The sequence below is a fragment of the Stomoxys calcitrans genome, chromosome 5 (assembly GCF_963082655.1).
Source record: "Stomoxys calcitrans chromosome 5, idStoCalc2.1, whole genome shotgun sequence".
NCBI lineage: Eukaryota > Metazoa > Arthropoda > Insecta > Diptera > Muscidae > Stomoxys > Stomoxys calcitrans.
In genome coordinates this window covers 51,396,861-51,417,816 of record NC_081556.1, presented here as the reverse complement: position 1 = coordinate 51,417,816, position 20,956 = coordinate 51,396,861, and the positions used below count along the sequence as shown (strand labels likewise).

Below are 20,956 nucleotides of genomic sequence, written 5' to 3'. Positions count from 1 at the left end.
AATTACTTATAGTCAGGGTTTTATTGAAAATAAACCGCACAATAGTAAAACATCGCATAAACAAATCTTACAATGTTGACAATGACATTCTGCTTAACCTTGGGTGTGATATTAGAATATAACCAAATACAATTTTAATACATGGCGTGAGTTATACATGAAGAGAGAAAAAGTGTTTTTAAATAATTTAAAAGTTTAGTAAAGTCTATTATCTTAATAGGTTGCAATTACCCTAATCCTGACTATATGCATTTGCATCTCATGCAAGCTATTGTAACGCAATAATGTTAAATGATATATGTTATGATGCAATTACGCGAGTCATTTAAGGGTCGTAATAGAATGATATACGGCTGTTGTTGTTGTTGTTTTAGCATTGTGCAGTGTGCTGTACACTGAGGCGGCAGCCCTTGCCGATGAACGACTTCATCGGGTTAATCCGGTACGTACAACCGGCCGCCATGGGATATATATATGATGATTATATATGAAAGCGGTATGTCACTGCAGCAGGCCGTTCGGACTCGGCTATAAAAAGGAGCCTTATCATTGAGCTAAAAACTTAAATCGTTCTGCACCCATTGATATGTGAGAAGTTTTCCCCTGTTCCTTAGTGTTCATGAGCAAAATTTACAATTTGCATATGATTATGGGGGAGGGGCGTACTAACTTTGTAATTTCATTTTTAACATCTCGAAATATTGGTCTAATACTCTATAATATATATGCAAACAGTGTTGGACAAAAAAGACCGAACCAAAATTGGGGCTACTACAGCTTAAAATTCCATATCAGTTGAAAAATATACACGTCATATAGAACATATTGGAACGTCATATAGAACACCTCATGCTAAGTTTTGTAAAAATAGGGTCAAAATTGTGGCTTAAACAATCTTAAAAGGCCATATCGGATGAAAGATATATATGGGAGCTATATCTAAATCTGAACGGATTCATATGAAACCTCAAATGTCGAAAGCTTTTATTGCATTTTTTTTGCAAATTGGACGAGCATATACATGGGAGCTACATCCAAATATGAACGGATTTATTTAAATTTCAAGAGGCTTCATCTTTACGCTAAAAAAATGTATGTGCCAAATTGGAAGACGATCGGCTGTAAATTGTGATCTGAAATTAACATGTACAGACGGACATAAATAGCTTAATCGAATCAAAAAGTGATTCTGCGTCGATCGATATACTTATCAATGGGTATATCTCTCTTCCTAGTGAATGTGTCAAACCAATGCACTAAGTTATAAAAACCAGAAGGGAAATGTCAAATCTTTGTTTTGTAATGCCCCAACAAGGTTGAGGACCCATGATTACGATTGTCCTTCAAAACTCGGTACAGAAAGCTCTTGAAACTAGAATTCCCCTAGTCTTGGTGAGTGCTTTGAGTCGTTAACTTACATTAACTGTCACTTAAGTGGCATCCACATCGTCCGCGCTGGCAATCCGAGCATGATACCAACTCGGCTACCAGGGCGACCAAGCGAACTAAAGCCAAGCGCGAAATTTTGCACAAACACTTCTTATAAGCAAAGGTCGGTTGAGACTGTAAATGGTCCAAATCGATCCATGTTCAAATATTATTACATGAATCGGCTGAAATTTTGAACGTAGTGTTTTGTTAGAAAGGGTGATTTTTTAAGAGCTATAGGAAAATTAATCAAAAACACATAAAATTCAGAAAAATGCATGAAATCTTTATTTGAATCGATAGTACAGTCCATATAATTTAATGTTTGAAGATTGTTTCATGCAAATGTTGACTGCGCCTCAAATGGTCCAACCCCTAAGTCCAATTTTGTCATACTCTTTCTGATTCGCACTATCTAGGCGGCTAATTGATCGGTCCCGAAGGTGAAATAAAATATTCACCGAACTCGCCTCCCAATACGTCAATTGTTACGCGTGCAGTGTGGCAAGTGACACCGTCTTGTTGAAACCACATGTCATGCAAATCAAGCTATTGCATATGGGCATTGCGCTCACCATTCACAGTTACCATACGATTCGCATCATCTTTGAAGATGTACAGTCCAATGATGCCACCAACCCATAAACCGCACCAAACTGTGACTTTTTCTGGATGCATTGGTAGCTTTGGCAATGCATCTTGCTGATCTTCACTCCAAAATCGACATGTGTTCAAGAGTTGGCCATTTTGCCATTCCATTTTCAACACATCAAATTATACATTTTCAACCCTACAAAGTAGTATACATAGTAGATCGTTTTTATATACATAGACAGTTTGGAATTACTCTACAGCCTTAAGTTCAAAGATGGCCTATATCTTGATATAGCACTGATCTCCTGATAAGAAATCTTGACGAGCTGGAAGTCGTGTCTTAGCCCCGATTTCAACGAACAACCCTTTCGAGTTAATATATTTTTGAACTAAGGAGTTTAGCCCAGAAATACGCTTTACTACTCATACTGTTACAGTGAGTTGCATGGACCCCCCAATATCTGAGTATGGTCCAGATCTGAAAATATTTGTAAGCAGCTGCCATATAGCCTTGTTTTCCGATTGAAGGAACTCAAAAAAGCCGCATTTCCTAGCCAGAGATCCCTTAACACGCATGCTAGTTACAATCAATCTCAGAACTTACGCTCTTATTCTTGAAATTTGAAGCAGTGAGACCCCTTGTAACAGTATTTGGCCCCTTGCATATATGGTTTTATTCTTTACTTTTAACAAATACACAGAAACGACATGGGGTCAAATAATTTTAGTTATCCCCGGCAATTTTTTCAGTAATTAACTTGGACAAACCTACCAAAAATTGAGGTAAGCCTACCAACCTACCAAGAGAAAACTAACAAGTAAAAAGGCGTTAAGTTCGGCCGGGCCGAACTTTGGATACCCACCACCTCGGGTATATATGTAAACCACCTTTCATCAAAATTCGGTGAAAATTTCATACCTTATACTCATATACCTCATACCGATCTGAACTATATACGACACGGATGTCGAAAAGCCGAACATAAGTCACTGTGTCAAATTTCAGTGAAATCGGATTATAAATGCGCATTTTATGGGGCCATGACTTTGACTTTGAATCGGTCTACATGGCAGCTATATCCAAATCTGGACCGATTTGGGCCAAGTTGCATAAACATGTCGAAGAGCCTAACACTAAGCACTTTCCCAAATTTCGGCGAAATCGGACAATAAATGCCTCTTTTATGAGCCTTAAACCTTAAATCCAGAGATCGGTCTATATGGCAGCTATATCCAAATCTGAACCAATCTGAGCCAAATTAACGAAGGATGTCGATGGGCCTTACACAATTCACTGTCCCGAATTTCATCAAAATCGGATAATAAATGTGGCTTTTCTGGGCCTGAGACCCTAAACCGGAGGATCGGTCTATATGGCAGCTATATCCAAATCTGAACCGATCTGGGCCAATTTAACGAAGGATGTCGATGGGCCTTACACAATTCACTGCCCCGAATTTCATCAAAATCGGATAGTAAATGTGGCTTTTGTGGGCCTGAGACCCTTAACCGGAGGATCGGTCTATATGGCAGCTATATCCAAATCTGAACCGATCTAGACCAAATTAAAGAAACATGTCCAAGGGCCTAAGATAACTCACTGTCCCAAATTTTAGCGAAATCGGACCATAAATGTGGCTTTTATGGGCCTTAGACCCTAAATCGGAGGATCGGTCTATATGGCACCTATATCCAAATCTGGACCGATCTGAGCCAAATTGACAAAGGATGTTGAAGGGCCTAACACAACTCACTGCCCCAAATTTCAACAAAATCGGATAATAAATGTAGCTTTTATGGGCCTAAGACCCTAAATCGGCGGATCGGTTTATATGGGGGCTATATCAAGATTTAGTCCGATATAGCCCATCTTCGAACTTAACCTGCTTATGGACAAAAAAAGAATCAGTGCAAAATTTCAGCTCAATATCTCTATTTTTAAAGACTGTAGCGTGATTTCAACAGACAGACGGACAGACGGACGGACATGGCTAGATCGTCTTAGATTTTTACGCTGATCAAGAATATATATACTTTATAGGGTCGGAAATGGATATTTCGATGTGTTGCAAACGGAATGACAAAATTAATATACCCCCATCCTTCGGTGGTGGGTATAAAAACTACCAATTTTGGTAGGAACCTACCAAAAACGGCAACGCTGATTCTGACAACATGGCCTAGCCACGCAAATGTTATATTGATGCGTTTCACTATGCTAACGTCGTCATACGAATGAGGGTACACTAATTTAGTCATTCTGTTTATAACACCTCGAAATATGCGTCTAAGACCCCATAAAGTATATATATTCTTGATCGTCATGTCATTTTAAGGCGATGTAGCCATGTCAGTCCGCCCATCCGTCCGTTCGTCTGTTTGTCAAAATCACGCTAACTTTCGAAGGAGTAAAGCTAGGCGCTTGAAATTTTGCACAAATACCTTTTATTTGTGCAGGTCGGTTGGGATTGTAAATGGTTCAAATCGGTTCATAACCAGATATAGCTGCCATATAAACCGATATGGGGTCTTGACTTCTTCAGCTTTAAGAGGGCGCAATTCTTATCCGATTTGGCTGTAATTTTGCACGTGGTGTTTTGGTATCATTTCCAACAACTATCCTAAGTATGATTCAGATCGATGCATAACCTGGTATAGCTGTCATATAAACCAATCTTGGATCTTAACTTCTTGAGCCGCTGGAGGGCGCAATTCTCATCCGATTTGGCTAAAATTTTGCATGAGGTGTTTTGTTATGACTTCAAATAACTGTGTTAAGTATGACGCAAATCGGTAAAAAAAACTGATATAGCTGCCATATAAACCGATCTGGGATCTTGATTTCTTGAGCCTCTAGAGGGCGCAATTCTCATCTGGTTTGGCAGAAATTTTGTACAACGGCTTTTCTCATGACCTTCAATATACGTGTCCAATATGGTCTGAATCGATCTATAGCTTGATACAGCTCCCATATAAACCGATCTCCCGATTTTGCGTCTTGAGTCCCTACAAGGTGCAATTCTTATCCAAATGGGCTGAGATATTATCCAAGTCATTGGTCTTTAACATTCAATTCATTAATGTTCCGAATCGGACTATGACTTGTTAAATTCATAACAATTCTTATCCATTATTCTTTGTTTGGTTAAAAAAAGACACCGCGCAAGATCCGGCCTGGCCGAACTTAGCAAGCTCTTACTTGTTTTTACCGTTTTTTTAACCTTTTGAATATTTGGAATCAGGCAAAAAATTTTATCAATATGGCCCCAAGGCTAATTAATTTTTTTTAGGTTTGGTACTCTATTCGGCTTTTCACTTGACCAACTGTCAAACTCCATATAAAAAAAAGTTTGAAAGTTTTACCCAACAATTTCGAAAACTAAACAGAATACTCTGCTTTGGTCGCTACCTTTCAATATCTCTGGCAATCAAAGCAATTTCGATAATTCAATATAGCTCCTAATTAGAGTAACATTGTAAGGCTTTCAAAAAAAGTAAATCTGAATTTATCCATATATAAAATCATAGTGGTAGAAGCAATAAGTTCAAGAATTGTCATTCAACAAAAACTAGTCTGCAATTATTGTTGTATTAGAGTTCATAAGAATATAAGCATTAAATTCCATGTTGATTGCTGCAATGGCTAGACTATTATAGGCCTTAAAAGGAATATGAAAATTAGTCATTCATTTCAGATCACAGTAACTAAATAATTATGGGAAATTTTATGACACTCGACAATTTTGATTATTTGATGCTATATGACAATAATTAGACTCCACATTATGCTTCTCAAAAAGATATATTGTTCATACCATACACTACTACTGTGAAACAAAGTATTGTAACTTAGCAAATTTGTTGTAATAATCTCAAAAAAAGAGTTATAGATCCTATGAAAAGTATACGAAACAATTCAAAATCACTTTCCGATTCGATTTGGCAATGCCCCTCTTTCTATCCGTCCATGTTAATTTGTGTACAAAGTATAGATCGCAAGTTTTACCCTATCATTTTCAAATTTGGGATAGGAATTTTTTAGCCTAGAGACGAAGCCAATTGAAACTAGAAAAACCGGTTCCGATTTGGATATACTTTACTTTAATTGGCTATGACAGAATATTTGTTCCACTAGCCGAACGTAAAATAGCGTTCCAAGCGCCTCGATCTTCTGCGCTCATTCTAAAATCTCTGACATCAAGTTTCAAGGTGTCTCCCACTACTTGATCTTTCCATCGGGCTTTTGGTCGTCCCGGTTTGCGTGTACCACCGTGTTTGCCTTCAAAAGACTTCTTTGCTGGAGATTCTTATTCATTCTGACAACATGACCTAACCAACGCAGCCGTTGTATTTTGATACGTGTAACTATGCTATCGTTGTCATACAGCCCGTGATTCATACGACGTCAATATTCTTAATTAACGCAAACTGGTCCATATATTTTACAAAGAATCTTTCTCTCAAATACTCCATCAGCTTTCACAAGTACCCATGCTTCAGAACCATATAACAGCACGGGTAGTATCAGTGTCTTGTGTAGCATAATCTTCGTTTGTTTCTAAACTGCTTACTTAGTCCAAAGTAGCATCTGTTTTCCAGTATTATTCTGCGGTTAATCTCAAAACTGGTGTCATTCGTTTCGGTTACGGCGGTGCCGAGGTAGATAAAGTTACTGACTGTCTCAAAGTTGTGGTTCCCAACTTTCTCCATTTTCTGTATCGGCTCGGTTGTGCAAGGCTTTTTTGTTAAAACCATCCACTTCGTCTTATCTCCATTTACTGCCAGACCCATTTCACTGACTCTCTTTCGATTCTTTCAAAGGCTGCAGTTACTACTGCAGTGACCGACCTATGATATCGATGTCGTCGGCATAGGCAAGTAGCATGTGTTCTCTTACAATTAGTGTGCCATATTTATGCACATCTGCATCTCGTATAATCTTCTCCAACAGGATATTAAAGAGATCACGCGATAGGCTGTCTCTTTGTCTGAAACCTCGTTTGGTATTGAATGGTTCGGAAAGATTCTTTCCTATTCTTACTGAGGAACGCATACCGGCAAGTGTCATCCTGCAGAGTCTTATTAATTTTGCAGGGATACCAAACTCAGACATGCCTTGAAATACCTTTGAACGTAAAGGAGTATCGAAGGCGGCTTTGTAGTCAACAAAGAGATGGTAGGTGCTGATTTGTCCTTCTCGGGTCTTTTCCAGGATTTGGCGCAGTGTGAATATCTGGTCCAGGGTGGATTTACCAGGTCTAAGGCCGCATTGATAGGGTCCAATTATCTCATTGACTTTAGGTTTTAATCTTTCACACAGTACGCTCGAGAGTATCTTGTATGCGGTGAGGAGGAGACTTATTCCTCTGTAGTTGGCACATTTCGTCTTGTCTCCTTTCTTGTGTACGGGACATAGTATGCTGGAGTCCCAATCATCGGGTATGCGTTCCTCTAGCCAGATTGCGCAGATAAGCTGATGAATACGCCTTATCAGCGTGTCACCTCCGGTCTTAAATAGTTCAGATATTTTTTAATCGGGTCATTGCTATTTGGACCTCATTCTGACCAGGAGGTAAACATTCTAAACCATCATCAGCGATTGGTTCTGCCGTATCCTCTTCGTCGCCAACGTCGGACACTAGCAGTTGGGTAAAATGTTCTTTCCATATCCACGGGATGTTATCTGTGTCAGTTACCAGATTTCCTTCTTTGTCTCTGCAGGAGGATGTGCCTGCACCAAAGCCATCGATTTGATGTTTAATTCTTTGGTAGAATTTCCGTACTTCATTCTGGGTTGCTCCATATGCCGCATGCGTGGCTTCAGTAGCATCTCGACACTCTTGGTCGTACCATGGAAATCTGGTGCTACTAACTACCATGTTTTTTCCCGCGGCGAAATCTATCAGCCTCAACCCATTACCATCTATCAGCCTCAACCCATTACTCCATGGATGTTATCTCACGGAGTCTACACTTTCCGACGGTTGGACCAAAAATGTCTTCCTTCCCTATTTTCGCATTAAAATCTCCCAGAACGATTTTAATATCATGGGCGGGCCAGCGGTCATATTCTCTCTCTAGGCGCTCCTAGAAAATATCCTTGGTCTGCTCGTCTTTGTCTTCCGTCGGGCCATGGGCACAAATAAGGCTGATGTTGAAGAATTTGGCTTTTATGCGGATTGTAGCTAGCCTCTCATCCACCGAAGTAAAGCTGGAGACAAGGTGTTTCAGTCTCCGACTAACCACAAATCCAAAGCCAAATTCATGCCTCGTGTTATGGCAGCTATAGTATAGTTCGTCACCGTTTGGTGTTGTAGTGACGCCATTCCCAGTCCATCACACTTCCTGTAGAGCGGTAATATCTACCTAGTACTTCTCAAATACATCCGCCAGCGCGTATATTGCACCTTCTCTATAAAGAGTGCGGACATTCCAGGTGCAGATCCGCAAATCATGGTCCTTTTTCGTTTGCATGGGTCGTCAACGTTGGGGGAGTCCGTTTTTACTATTCCCTTGCTTCTCATAGTCTTCCGGGGGCGGGTTACTGCCCCAGCGCCCCAACCGCATGGGTTTTGTGGGATTGCATGTATCCCTCGTTGTGGCGAGCCGCTTGCTCCAAGATCCGACGCTCGCCTCCTACCGCCCCTAACCTGGGAACAGACGCTGATGTTGGCTATTGGTTATTTGAAGACGCCAATAACTCGCCTTGTCATCTCGAGTATCATTGGCACTCAGTATTTTATAAAGAGCCAGTGCCACCTGATTCCTCACTGAGACTCTCCTCTCGAAAATCGCTGACTGCCCGCGGCCGCATTTGCAGCTAGTCCGCATAAAAACGGAGCTTTCCACCATCCGCAACCTGTGGACGCGCCCGGTAACTATCAGCTAAGCTTCCCGTTATAACGATGGACACCACACAAGTCGGAGCTCAAAGTTCCAGCCTGTGTGGTGCTCATAGTAGGTGCTCATATCGGCCGGGATAATGGATATGCAATGCAGATTTGCCCATGCAAATTCCACTAAAGAACAGGGGCGAACTTCTCACATATCAATGAATGCTGTCCGATCTAATTTTAAGCTCAATGATAAGGGGCCTCCTTTTTATAGGCGAGTCCGAACGGCGTGCCGCAATGCGACACCTCTTTGGGGAGAAGTTTTTACATGGCAAAGTACCTCACAAATGTAGCCAGCATTAGTGAGGGGATAACCACCGCTGAAAATTATTCTGATGTTCACGCCGGGGTTTGAACCCAGGCGTTCAGCGTCATAGGCGGACATGCTAACCTCTGCGCTACGGTGGCCATCAATGGATATAGATTTGGATATCGCTATCATATATATGTTCGTCCAATTTTGAACAGTATTGCAATAATGTGGTTATTTGACACCCCATATTATTGATGCATTTACCACCAATTCACACGACCACATTTTTATATGAAAATATTTTTTTATGAATGATGATAATCATGACATTAGACTACAGAGTGGCTAATCAATACTATATGGTGTTGTAACGATGGAATAAAAAATACGCCCACCCAACACAACAACCAAATGTAAACGCCTTAACTTGTTCGCACTGAAATGCCTTAAAATTATCTAAACAAAAATTTTTATATCGTTATTGCTATTATCGAAAGCAATGTCAATCCCTCCAAAAACAATTTCAGTATTGTTCATTTCCACAATATTTTGTAAGAAAATGTATAGACAACTTTAATATTTGACAACTGTCAATAACGTAGATCCAATGCTATTTGGAATATCTCAGGGGACAATCTCTGAATGCCCAATTGTTATTTACCTTGCCAAAGCAAAGCAATTACTTGGTAAAAATTTACTCTGCTTCACAAACAAAAAAACTGTCAAGACATCGTCACTCGCTGTGGTTAACTAATTATCTGTGTCTATTCCATAATAAATAACCCAGCTTTAAGAAATGACCCTAAGTAATTAACATTTTATCTGCTGTATTGCTGTCGACAGTGACATAATCAAATTTTGTGTTTATAAATAGACAAAAAAAAACGCTATTCCAACTTGTTATATTTTACAAATAACAACAGTACTAAGATGGTGGTTTGAATTTCAAGTGGAGGCCTGATTAGATATCGTTACCTTAATATTGATAGAACAACATTAAATTCTTTATAGCTGGCACATAAGATTAACATAATTATCGAATCCTGCTTAATCACTTTAATTTCTAATAAAGTTAGCCAGATATGAGTGAAAGTTATTGAATATACAAAAATATGTGGAGAGTAGAGAGATGTGTGCGTGAATAATATTTCACTTTCATTCACAAGTGAAAAAAGTAACGAAATTAAATTCTATCGTAAAAATGGGTTAAAAATATTTTGAAGAATTGTTCCATACCTTATAGATGTGCAACCTAATAACCGACCTGACATCTATATAAAACAAGTAAAAGGGTGCTAAGTTCGACCGGGCCGAATCTTATATACCCTCCACCATGGATTGCATTTGTCGAGTTCTTTTACCGGTATCTCTTTTTAGGCAACCATATGATAAAGGGAAAGAATTGCTATGATATTGGAGGTATAATATCATGTTATTGTCCGATTCGGATCATAATTGAACTGAAAATTGGAGACCACAGTAGATGTCATTTTGTAAAATTTCAGCCAATTCGAATAAAAATTGCGCCATTTAGGAGCTCAATAAGTAAAATAGGTAGATCGGTTTATATGGGAGCTGTATTAAGCTATAGACCGATTCAGACCATAATTGACACACATGTTGAAATTCATGAGAGAAGTCGTTGTACAAAATTTCTGCCAAATCAGATAATAATTGCGACCTCTAGAGGCTCAAGAAGTAAAGATCCCAAATCGGTTTATATGGCTGCTATATCTGGTTATGGACCGATTTGAACCACACTTAACACAGTTGTTAGAAATCAAACTTCGTACAACGTTGACGACTTCCTCAATGTCTGTAAAGTATGTTCGAAATCGGTTCGGATTTAGATATTGCTCCCATATATATGTTCGTCCGATTTGCATTAATAGTGCAATAAAATGGTCATTTGTTCTCGAAATTTGGCAGGAAGGATTTTCTCTTGACTCTCGACATTATTTGTGTTTTTCAGGGTAATCGGTTCAGATTTAGATTTACTTTACTTACTTTAATTGGCTATGACAGAATAATTGTTCCACTAGCCGAACGTAGAATAGCGTTCTAAGCTCCTCGATCTTCTGTGCTCATTCTAAAATCTCTGACAACAAGTTTCAAGGTGTATCCCACCACTTAATCTTTTCATCAGGCTTTGAGTCGTCCCGGTTTGCGTGTACCACCGTGTTTGCCTTCAAAAGACGTCTGTACTGGAGCTTATTCATTCATCTGACAACATGACCTAGCCAACGCAGCAGTTGTATTTTGATACGTGTAACTATGCTATCGTCGTCATATAGCTCATACAGCTCGTGGTTCATACGACGCCTATATTCTTCATTAACGCAAACAGGTCCATATATTTTACAAAGAATCATTCTCTCAAACTCTCCAAGCCAAAATAATAATTCCTAAAAATTCCTCCAAATGTATTTACTAGAAAATTAAATGTCAGGACGATTTGGATTAACAATATGTGTGTGAAATGTGATTATCTAAACATATTCAACCCGTGGAGTGACAAACAGAAGACAAGGAAATAATTTCTTTGCTTACAGATTATTCATGTGCTACTTTATAATATAAATTTCTAAGTCTTAAATTGACATATTCTATTTTCTACGAATAAATTGTTACCCCGACTTTCAGTTTCTTATGCAATGGCGAATTACTAATTAAACCTTGTGATGTTTCCATTTTGCAAATGTCCAAACAGGTAGCGACATAAGCTCTAAAAATTAAAGTGAAAGATCGATCTATAAAGTAAGCATTTTAAATTATAGTCCGACTTAAAAGAATATTCCGCACCAAGGTTACAAATTGAAATTGCGAAATTGACGAGCCGATGAAGAGATGAGCCTTATACAAATCTGGTCCGATTTGAATCATTCAATATCTTAACCTGTAAACCTGGATCTGTTCTAAATTAAAAATCAATATCTCTGGTCACAAGGCCGTAGCATGGTTTTGACTAACGAATGGAAAGACTCTGATACTAAAATTTTACGAAAATCACGATATACGTACATAGGGTTGCCCAAAAAGTAATTGCGGATTTTTCATATAGTCGGCGTTGACAAATTTTTTCACAGCTTGTGACTTTGTAATTGCATTCTTTCTTCTGTCAGTTATCAGCTGTTACTTTTAGCTTGCCTTAGAAAAAAGTGTAAAAATAGTATATTTGATTAAAGTTCATTCTAAGTTTTATTAAAAATGGATTTAATTTCTTTTAAAAAATCCGCAATTACTTTTTGGGCAACCCAATATAATGATAGCCACACATATTGGATATACCGATTTGTTTCAAACGGCATGTCACCCCATTCTATGGTGGTGGGTATAAAACCCATTTCACTTGAGATTTCCCATACATATCAAATGACTTTTAGGTTTACCAACCACATACTCTACCCTCGTTTCATTAGAATTCAAAGCGAGCTCACTATTATGTGATATCTTAACACACATTTGCATAGTTGTGCACTTATTTGCAGTTTAAATGTGCAAGTGCAAGGTGTCGGTATGGCAAATGACTTTGCAATTTGGATAAAAATCCATGTTTATCAATGAACGCAATTGCGACTGTTGTGACAGCTAGTCGTCTATAAAGCCTTGTGAGGAATATCGAGCCACAAAACATAAGCAAATTTTATAATTTTTTCAAGTTCACGTGCAAATTGGTGTTAAAAATACTAGACTAATTGTAGATTATCCTTCAAAAAAACACAAACAATTTACGTATGATGGCATTCCTTGGGTTAATTTTAACAATTTTGTTTGTATAAGAACTAAGTTAAACAAGTAAGAGTGTGCTAAGTTCGGCCGGGCCGAATCTTGGGAGCCCACCACCATGGATTCTGCTAAAATATGGGAGCTATATCTAGTTATAGACCGAATTTGGCGCAGTTGTTGAATGTCAAAACAGGACACTATATGCAAAATTTCAGCCAAATCGGATAAAAATCGCGGCATCCAGGGACTCAAGAAGTCAAATCGGGAGATCGGTTTATATGGGATTAATATCAGGTTATACACAGATTCAAGTCGTACTTGGCACAGTTGTTGGAAGTCAAAGTAGAACACTATGTGCAAAATTTCAACCAAATCAGACAAAAATTGCGGCTTCCATGGACTCAAGAAGTCAACTCGGGAGATAGGTTTATATGGGATCTATATCAGGTTATAGACCGATTTAGACGGTTTTTGGGAGGCATAACAGAATACTATGTACAAAATTTCAGCCAAACGGACAAAAATTTTGCTTCCATGGGATCATGAAGTCAAATCGGAAGATCGGTTTATATGGGAGCAAATTCATGTTTTTGACCGATTTGGACACTACTTAGCACAGTTGTTGGAAGTCATAACAAAACATCAAAGTCAAATCGGAATATCGGTTTATATGGGAGCAAATTCAGGTTTTTGACCGATTTGGACACTACTTAGCACAGTTGTTGGAAGTCATAACAAAACACCATGTGCAAAATTGCAGCCAAATCGGACAGAAATTGCGGCTTCCACGGGATCATGAAGTCAAATCCGAAGATGGGTTTATTTGGGAGCTATATCAAAATTTGAACCGATATGGCCCATTTGTAATCTCCAATGACAAGCGGTTAGCTGTACGCGTTCGACCGCTATCGTGATATCGACAGACGGACGGACGGTCATGGCTAGTTCGAATCAGAATTTCGAGACGACCGAGAATTTATTTTCTTTATGGGGTCCTACATCGATATTTCGAGATGTTACAAACGGAAAGACTAGAGTAGCATATCCCCATAGTATGGTGGTGGGTATAAAAACAAATTAAAACAAAACAAATAAAAACGTATTAAGCTTGGCCTGGTCGAACTTTAAATACTCACACTAAATCTAAATTAATCGACAATTCTCGAAATCAGTTGAAACAATTAAGGAAAGGGAAAAATCGAGCGATGCCAACTATGTACTCCAAACTTACCCGATTAGGATAAATTAGGCCATATCAATAAATGAAGGCTATATGTAATTTTGAACCAATTTTGTTGGACTGCGGCGTAGCTGTTCAGTTGGGCAATATAAAAAACCCTACCAAATTTCGAAAAAATCCGTACAAAATTGCCAAAATCCTCCAAATTTCTTTAGATTTGGATTGAATATAATCATATGAAGATAATATTAGTTCAAATCAATCAAATAAACATATATATGGGAGCTATACCCAACCCTGCTCCGATTTTTTCCAATTTTATACAATTTCGAAGCTGCTGTTTGAACCGTTGAGTTGAGCAGACGTTTTGTTATTTCGCTCCGCAAGAATTTTCTGTAAATCATAATAGGTAGTTATTTATGGAAAACATTTTAAGTCACTCAAGGATAGCTACGATAGTGTTATCAATTAGGCGGTTGATGATTTGCGCCTGTTTCCAGTGGAGCGGCAGATGTACAGCGCCAGAGTAGGCTCAGAATCGACTCCAAAGACCCAACAGCTGTGGTGGTGGTATCAACCGTAGTATGTTGTCTACTACGGATACCTAAACTGATGGAGCGGCTGCGCCAGGCTCCATTAGCCAACAGACGACTGGTCAGCAGGGGCTTTGGACGATGACACCCGTTAGAGTCTAAAGGGCAAGGCCGAACCTATTCCATCTTCGCATGTCTATAATTTGCCTAGACAATCTGCCTTCGTCGGCAAACCAATATGCTCTTAAAGAGGTTGGAATAATGAAATGCGCATCGCTCTCAGGTTTATTGAGAGGTACGAATGATCCTAAGACTCTCACCGAAAAGGAGAGAGGCCCCCTTAATTGAGTTCGGATATTCGCTACCCTGGCTAGACCAAAGGCTGCACGTCTGGTTTCGGAAACGGCACCTCAGTCAGCTAAAAGGCTGTGTTCACCTGGAGGGCATCCTATGCCCAAAAGAACTAAGGCGAACAATAGTTAGGTGGGTGCAAGAACCTATTATAGCAGTAGTTCTGCAAGTTCAGAGCAAAAGTCGGTTGTTTGCTGAAAATGACTGCTGCTTAATTATGAAGGGGATGTTAGAAAAAGCAAGTAAATGCGTGCTAAGTTCGGCCGGGCCGAATCTTATATGCCCTCACCATGGATCGCTTTTGTCGAGTTCTTCTCTTCTTAGGCAAAAAAGGATATAAGAAAAGATTTGTTCTGCTATTAGAGCGATATCAAGATATGGTCCGGTTTAGACCACTATTATATTATATGTTGAAGACCTGTGTAAAATGTCAGCCAATTGGAATAAGAATTACGCCCTTTGGGGGCTCAATAAGTAAAATAGAGAGATCAATTTATATGGGAGCTGCATCGGGCTGTAGACCGATTCAGACCATAACAAACACGTATTTTTATGGTCATAAGAGGATCCTTCGTACAAAACTTCAGGCAAATCGGATAATAATTGCGACCTCTGGAGGCTCAAGAAGTCAAGATCCAAGATCGGTTTATATGGCAGCTATATCAGGTTATGAACCGATTTGAACCTTATTTGACACAGTTGTTGAAAGTAAGAATAAAATACGTCATGCAAAATTTCAGCCAAATCGGATAATAATTGCCCCCTCTAGAAGCTCAAGAAGTCAAGTCCCCAGATCTGTTTATATGACAGCTGTATCAGGTTATGAACCGATTTAAACCATACTTGGCACAGTTGTTGGATATCATAACAAAACACGTGGTGCAAAATTTCATTCAAATCGGATAAGAATTGCGACCTCTAGAGGCTCAAGAAGTCAAGACCCAAGATCGGTTTACATGACAGCTAAATCAGGTTATTGACCGATTTGAACCATACTTGGCACAGTTGTTGGATATTATAACAAAACACGTCGTGCAAAATTTCATTCCAATCGGATACGAATTGCGCACTCTAGAGGCTCAAGAAGTCAAGACCCAAGATCGGTTTATATGGCAGCTATATCAAAACATGGACCGATATGGCCCATTTACAATACCAACCGACCTACACTAATAAGAAGTATTTGTGCAAAATTTCAAGCGGCTAGCTTTACTCCTTTGGAAGTTAGCGTGCTTTCGACAGACAGACGGACGGACATGGCTAGATCGACAAAAAATGTCGCGAGGATCAAGAATATATATACGTTATGGGATCTCAGACGTATATTTCGAGTAGTTACAAACAGAATGACGAAATTAGTATACCCCCATCGTATGGTGGAGGGTATAAAAATAAAAATTTCAATGTGCGTGTCTCAGTGGATGTTTATAATCGACACTGAATGTATACTTTCCATAATCTTTCTTCTACAAATTTAGATACAAAATGACATGGCAGTCATATACACATTAGTAGAGCAATAACAAAAAATGCGAGCCAGCTCAGCCACATTTCGAAATGTATGCCAATGAATTGATCAGGTGGATCCTTTACTGTAATATTCCACAAATTAAAACCACCTCTTCCAACAAAATTTCTAAAAAAAAATGGCTAAAGTAATCAAAACATGTAACAGGCAAACATAAAAATAGCATGACGGTTGTTTCAGCATATTTTTGCACTAAAACCCAGCAGTTTTTGTTTGCTGATTTAGCTGACCGAAATGTTTGCGTATACAGCAGCCCTATGATTGCTGAAACAGCAGTAATGTCTGCTTTCCCCTTTTTAGCAGACAAAAACTGCTGTTTTACCAAAAATTTTTGCTGTTTTGAATAACAAATTTGGTTGAGTGTAACGTTGTTAGGGACATCTTGGTTGATGGTAGTTGTCGACAAAGGAGAAGAACAGGTATGCATACCTAAGAACAATTGGAATGAGATCGTCAATGAACTGTCATCTGTATACGCCGACGTCCTTGCAGAATTGGCAGCGCCTCCCCCAGTTTGTGACGATGCATGCTGGTATCGGGGACGATACAAACTAATTGCCTTGGGGGATCAACGCTCAATTGAAATGTATCGTTGCGCCCAAAGAAAGATTGGTGAGATCTGGCGACGCACAACACTGGCGGATCACGAAGGTCCTGACTGACTCGCTTGTGTCAGCATGCTATTGTGCCACGCCAAGGGACAAACAGCGACCGCCATGTTTGACCCCAGAGCTAGTTGGTCCAAGGAAGGTTTGCTGAAAACTCCTTGGACCACAAGAGCACCACACGATTGGGTCATCTATAAGGTTGAGCGAAGAAAATATAAAGGCGAACTGAGAAATGCTCAGAACAAATAATGGGTAGAATTTTGCAGCTCCGTGGAAGATACATCTATTGCCTCTAGGCTAAGGAATATTCTGTTCTCGAGACCTATTACGGTGGGGTATGTTCAGAAGTCAGAGAATGTATGGACAATGTCTAGTGAGGATACACTAGAACTACTCGTTGATACACATTTCCCGGGAAATTCTCCAACGGACAACGTGGCGCCAGAAGAGGTTGTCATTTGTATGCATTCGTCGGAGGTTATTAGGGAAATTAAGTCTGAGCCGAATATCCTTTGGGCGATAAGCCGTTTCGATTCCTTCAAGTCGCTAGGTCCTGATGATGTTTCACCGGTTGAATTACAATCTGTGTCTGATAGACTGGTTCCTTGGCTTAGGAATATATACTCTGTTTGTATCAACATGTCATATATACCTGTGGGATGGAGGAACATGAAGATAATTTTCATTCCGAAAGCAGGAAAACCTCACCACACGAAGGCGAAAGATTTTCGTCCTATTAGTCTGTCATCCTTTATGCTAAAGACTCTTGAGAGGTTGGTAGAAACATATCTTAGGCCAAAGATCCCTGGAGATCGCCTGTCGCGGCAGCAGCATGCATATAGTAAAGGCATGACCTAGTGGACCACATAGGGGGTTCTCTCGCTGTCAAGGAATATACAATGGTAGCGTTTCTTGAGTTTGAAGGTGCTTTCAATAATGTAAAATCGACGTAAATCATGAAGGAGTTGGAGTTTCCAGGCATTAACACTACAGTAAGAAAGATTATTAATAATTTATTTGCTAAAAGATACATTACGGCAGCAGCGGGACACTCCAATGCCACCAACAATATATTATTGTCTCTGGAAGAAGAAGATGTAAAAGTGGTCGCGTATGCTGATGACGTGGATATTGCGGTTAGGGGATAGTTTCCCAGTACTCTTAGAGATATAATTCAGGATGCTCTAAGTGTAACAGCGAAATAGCCTGCCGAAAATGGTCTAGTCGTACATATTGTACATGCAAGACAGAAGTAGTTCTTTCAGCAGGAAATACAAGTTACCTACAATCGCACCTGTTTCTTGTTAGGTGAGAATGTTCCATTTACTGAAAGCGCAAAATACCTGGATGTTTGTTTACCAGAAAGAAAATTGAATTTCAAATCAAACTTTTTGTTGGAGGTTTAAACCGCATGCCATGTACTGGGTGAATACTTTTTAGACCTATGATAGATGGTCACAAAGAGGGGGCTGTGAGCTTCCAAAACTATGACGCCTAATCTAGACTTGAAGAGGTCTACTGCTTTGCTGTCCGTCATGACAGGTCACTGTCTAATCGGAAAACATGCTGATAGACTGAAGGTTGCCAGCAACGAAACGATGAACGAAAACTTCTAAGTGAGTCTGATGGCAGACTGCCACTTAAACCTAACCTCACCTTACCCTATTGGTGTTGTTGTTTGGTGGACACCGCTTCAAAACTTCACTAACTGTAAAACAATCATCCGTATCCAAAGTAAAGCTTATTGGTACATCATAGCCGCACTGAGGACGACACCATCCGATCCACTAAATTTTATGCTTTGGTGGTTACTGTGGCTAGACTAATTGGTGCGACCATTGGTGCGCGGCTATACATATGTGTCAAGGTCCTAAACAGCTCACTACTCTGAGTTTCGTCTTAACCGGGTAACAAATACGCATTTTAGATCTATGTCAAGTGCTCGGTATATATATATTCACTTACGATCTAAACCAAACACGACATGGACATGTAGTGAACAATCGTTAAAAAAAATGCGCCTTTTATGGGCGAAAGACCTGAAAATGGGAGATCGTTATACGAGGGCAGCTATATAAGTTTCTAGCCTAGGCAATCCAGGTGTTGTCAGATGCAATCTTACTTTTCCATTGAAAAATTTTACATTTTCTATCATAATAAGAACGTTTTGACACGTCCATCATTTGTGTTGTTCACAGTAACTTGAAAAAAATAATTTGAAAAAGCAAGGGATTTTACTCTAAATTTTTGTACAACCAATTTTCAAAAATTTCGGCGTGAATAATCAGGACAATAGTGCATTCATGAACTTAAATCTTTGTATGGTGATGAAGCACTATCCCATAGCACTCTGAACATCTGGTGTAAAGCATTCAGTCGTGGCTGACGCTCGATCAAAGTCGAATTGTGTGGAGATCGTCTAAAAACGGCCGCTGTACCAGAAATCGTTGATGCCATGCGAGAACTTGCACTGTAATGCAAGAACGTCATGTGGCATATCATGAGAGGGAGGCACCATCTGGCATTTCTTCCACCAGCATACATTCAATATTGCATGAACACCTTGTCGTAAAATTTTTTTCTCGTTGGGTCCTGCACAATTTGACAATCGTTTAAAAAAAGGTTCATGTCAATTACTGCGAAGAAATGTTGAAAAAACACGTGTGTAATGTGTTTGAGGCCGAAACAAAACAAACATCGACCGTGTGGGTCTTCGAACCAAATTCAATAAAAACTATTCGAAGCAAATGGTCGCCCGTTTCTTCAGCAGCGGAGGCGACTATTCCGCTTGGGCAATGTTAGAGGTTAATTCTGAGTGGTACACCACAAGTCTTCCAAGAAGTTCGATGCGAGCTCTTACACATCGGCTCAAACCAGTGCCTTTTTGACCGGCCAAAACGTCGAGTTGATGGGTCATCCATCATACAGCCCTGACTTGGCACCCAATGACTTCTTTTTAATCCCGCACATTAAGATGAAAATGCCTGGTCAATGATATTCGCCGTTCAATAACCATGGTTTGGAAGTGTCTCAATCGAAGTGGAAAAAATGCTTCGACAATTGGTTTGAGAGCGTACAAAATAGAATAAATCATGCTGGAGAAAATTTTGAAAAAACAACCAACCATTTTTGATGATAACAATTTGGATTTTCTGTATTAGACCATAAATTTTTAAAGCAGCCCTCGTATTTGACAGCTATATTCCAATAGTAGCTACTCTAAAGCATTCTCGGCACTAATGTGTAGAGATCTAAAACAACTCTCTGTGCCAAATTTCATCGAAACTGGGTAATAAATGCGCATTTTTTGGCCCCAAGATCCTAATCCCAATATCTTAGTCATACTTAACGCAAATCGTGCAATAAATGCGCCGTTTTATGGAGCAAAGCTATATCCAAATATTGCAAATTTTGCCCATGAACATTCTACTAAGGAACAGGCGCAAACAGGGACAAACTTCTCTCATATCAATGAGTGCAGTCCGATTAAAGTTTAAGCTCAATGATAGGGGCCACCATTTTATAGCCGAGTCCGAACGGCGTGCCGCAGTGCGACACCTCTTTGGAGAGAAGTTTCACATGGCATAGTACCTCACAAATGTTGCCAGCATTAGGAGAGGAAAACCACCGATGAACATTTTTGCTGATGGTCTCGCCAGGATTCGGGCCCAGGCGTTCAGCGTCATAGGCGGACATGCTAACCTATGCGCTACGGTGGCCTCCTACTATAAAGCATTCTCGGTACTGATGTGGAGAGATCTAAAACAACTCTCTGTACCAAATTTCATCGAAATCGGGTAAAGACTGCGTATTCGAATAATACATACACCTTTTGTGGATCAAATAGTGGATCAAAATCGCT

The 20,956-nt window shown here is 39.5% G+C and overlaps 1 protein-coding gene across 2 annotated transcripts in view; it reads left to right on the top strand.

The window, feature by feature from the left end:
- The window catches only part of LOC106095743 (long-chain fatty acid transport protein 4), a 49,715-nt gene that overhangs the window by 17,185 nt on the left and 11,574 nt on the right, over positions 1 to 20,956 (top strand). The window lies entirely within an intron of this gene.